The sequence below is a fragment of the Salvelinus sp. IW2-2015 genome, unplaced genomic scaffold (genome assembly GCF_002910315.2).
Source record: "Salvelinus sp. IW2-2015 unplaced genomic scaffold, ASM291031v2 Un_scaffold3466, whole genome shotgun sequence".
NCBI classification, from domain to species: domain Eukaryota; kingdom Metazoa; phylum Chordata; class Actinopteri; order Salmoniformes; family Salmonidae; genus Salvelinus; species Salvelinus sp. IW2-2015.
In genome coordinates, this window is record NW_019944746.1 from 52,549 (window position 1) to 56,130 (window position 3,582).

Below are 3,582 nucleotides of genomic sequence, written 5' to 3' on the forward strand. Positions count from 1 at the left end.
ACATGGTGAGGTCACCATGGAAAGCTGAAACTCCTGCCCAAGCAAACCTGCAGAATAGAAGGTCATGTGTAGATTGTATTTTCAACCAACAACTATCAGGAAATTATGTTTTCATACTTTTACAGTGTTATTTTCATCAGCTGTTGTACAATATGATATAAAACACAGCAAAAACATGATTTGGACTGCACTGGGCCATTAAGTAGGCTTTGGACCCTCTAAGTGTTATTGTCTACAAATGATCTGTGCAGTAGTCAACCCCCCCTCCAAACACTGCTGTCACATCTCACCAGTCCACACAGATGCTGATGAGAGTCCAGAACTGGAATATGCTGACAGCAATATTCTAAAGAAGATGGAGAAACACAGGGAGGTTCCAGAGGAGGTGGAGTATGGACAGGTTGTAGTGTTGGAGGGTTCCAGACCAACCACAGAGAGAGACAGACCTCAGGTGCAGGAGGAGACTGTGTATGCTGGAATACAGCTTGACCAGTGAGAGAGATTCTTCCATGTAGGCCGGGATGTGAAGGGTTGGTCTTTAGACATGGTATTGAAGCTTTATTGATTCATTTGTTACTGTAAATAATTGTATCTAACTTTCCCATATTTCTGTACATATTTTCATGAAATGTATATAAACCCAACAACTAAACTGGCTGTAGTGAGTCCTTCTGTTATTGATTGAACGTGTTGTTTACCGTTAAAGTCTAAACATACACACATACTAACCATTTCCATCTATAACATGTTATTACACAGTAGTAATAGTTGTAACAGTAGTACCAGTAGTAACTTTGGTAACAGTGGTAACAGTGGTAACAGTTTTAACAGTGGTAACAGTAGTAATAGTGGTACCAGTGGTAACAGTAATAACAGTAGTAACATTGGCAACAGTAGTAACAGTGGTAACAGCTTTAACAGTGGTAACAGTTTTAACAGTGGTAATAGTAGTAACAGTTGCAATAGTGGTAACAGTAGTAACGGTGGTAACAGTGGTGCCAGTAGTATTGGTGGTAACAGTGGTCACAGAGGTGACAGTGGTAATGGTGGTACCGGTGGTAGCAGTGGTAGCGGTGGTGACAGTAATAACAGTGGTAACAGTAGTAACAGTGGTAACAGTGGTAACAGTAGTAACAGTTGTAACAGTGGTAACAGTAGTATCAGAAGTAACAGTGGTAACAGTAGTATCAGTAGTAAAAGTGGTAACAGTTTTAACAGTGGTAACAGTTTTAACAGTGGTAATAGTAGTAACGGTGGTAACAGTGGTAACAGTAGTAACAGTTGTAACAGTGGTAAAAATAGTAACAGTAGTATATGTGGTAAAATTGGCAACAGTTTTACCAGTAGTAACAGTCGCAATAGTGGTGACAGTAGTAACAGTGGTAACAGCGGTAACAGTAGTATCAGTAGTAACAGTGGTAACAGTTTTAACAGTGGTAACAGTAGTAACAGTTGCAACAGTGGTAACAGTAGTAACGGTGGTAACAGTGGTAACAGTGGTGACAGTAGTATTGGTGGTAACAGTGGTAACAGTGGTAACAGTGTTAACAGTAGTAACAGCGTTAACAGTGGTAACAGTAGTAACAGTAGTAACAGTGGTAATAGTGGTAGCAGTAGTAAAAGTGGTAACAGTGGTAAAAATAGTAACAGTAGTATTGGTGGTAACAGTGGTCACAGTGGTAACAGTAGTAACGGTGGTAGTTAAAGTTAAACATACCACACTAATAACCCATTTCCCATCTAAAACATGTTATTACACAGTAGTAAATAGTTAGTAAACAGATGTAACCCAGTAGTAACTTGGTAACAGTGGTAACGTGGTAAACAGTTTAAACAGTGTAACAGTAGTATAGTGTCCAGTTGGAACAGTAATAGCAGTATTAACATTGGCAACCAAACAAAAACTAGTAACAGTGGTAAACAGCTTTAACAGTGGTAACAGTTTTAACAGTCGTAATGAGGTAAGTAACAGCTTTGCAATAGTGGTAACAGTAGTAACGGTTGTGTAACAGTGGTGGCCAGTAAGTATTGGTGTAACAGTGGTACAGAGTGAAATGGTAATGGTGGTTGAACCGCGTGGTAGCAGTGGTAGCGGGTGACAGTAATAAACAGTGGTAACAGGTAGTAACAGTGGTAACAGTGTAACGAGTAGTAACAGTCGTGTAACAGTGGGTAACAGAGTCATCAGAAGTAAACAGTGGTAAAAGTAGTATCAGTAGTAAAAGTGTAACAGTTTTAACAGTCGTAGACAGTTTAACAGGGGTAATTAGTCAGTAACGGGTGTGGTAACGTTGGAACAGTCAGTAAACAGTTGTAACAGTGTAAAAAATAGTAACAGTAGTATATGTGGTAAAATTGCCAGACGTTTTACCAGTAGTACAGTCGCAATAAGATGGTGACAGTAGTAACACATGCGTAACAGGCGGTAACAGTAGTATAGTAGTACAGTTAACAGTTTAGATGCAACAGTTAGGAACAGTGAGTAACAGTTAACGTGGTAACAGTGTAACGTGGTACGTACAGGATAGTATTGGGTAAACATTGGTAACAGTGCGTAACAGTAGTTAACAGTAGTAACAGCGTATACAGTAGTAAACAGTAGTAACAGTAGTAAACAGTCGGTAATGAGTGGTACAGTAAAGTAAAAGTAGTGGTAACAGTGGTAAAAATAGTAACCAGGTAGTATTCGGTGGTCAACAGTGGTCACAGTGGTAACAGTAAGTAACGTAGGTACCTGGTGGTAGCAGTGGTAGCGGTCGGTAAACAGTAGTGAACGGTGGTAACAGTGGTAATAGTGGGACAGTATCAAATAGTAACAGTGTCATTCACGCAAAGATTTGCTAATTGAGAAGATGTCCCTGTTGGTCGGTCAATTCTTGTTAAAACACATCCTCACTATTATTGTCAATGGCAGAATGGGTCTGTTTTCTAAAGCACATCGTATTTTGCATCCAATTAAGAAACCCAATATCAACAAGGTTTGAGCCCCACAAAGAGTTATATAAATACCAGTCCATTTTGAATCACGTTTACTGTGTCTAGCACAGCTTCAAACCCACAAGATCAGTTGCAGGCGTTTGAAGACACAGAGAGTCACAAACCACTATAGGGAAACATGGACTTGTTGATCTGCCTAGGTCCTCTCTGTTTCACCTTCTTATTCTCTCGCACCTCTCAAATACTGTTTTTCTATTTATCCCTCTCACTTGTTCATTCCTCCTGCTCATGTCTAGTGCTACATGTCTTAGCTGCCAGAGAGAAAAAAATGTAAATGTCACAATTTGTAAATGTTTTACCGACAGATGAATTATCATTATAGAATATTAATAAATGATGCTTCTCAATTGAAAGTCTGCCTATGCCCGCACATATTGTATATCTTTTTTTTAAATTAACAGCGGCAAGAGGGGATTGAGCTGTAGCCTCTACAAGAAACGGTAAGTCTCTAGTATAAACATGGGGGCTATTCAAGATTCAAAATTATGTCACGTTTGACGCTTTGGGTGTCAAGGGACTTTAGGGGATTTATTTAAGTTCCATAGGTTAATTGGTGAATTGGACGCCTGCGTTTTGTGAAGAGAC

The 3,582-nt window shown here is 39.4% G+C and overlaps 1 long non-coding RNA gene across 1 annotated transcript in view; it reads left to right on the forward strand.

Moving 5' to 3' along the window:
• LOC139025880 (uncharacterized) overlaps nt 1-517 on the forward strand; it is a 7,831-nt gene extending 7,314 nt beyond the window's left edge. Inside the window, exon 3 of the long non-coding RNA XR_011477549.1 lies at nt 294-517. This is a non-coding gene — a long non-coding RNA (uncharacterized lncRNA). The remainder of the gene's footprint in view (nt 1-293) is intronic.
• Nucleotides 518-3,582: the final 3,065 nt, after the last annotated feature.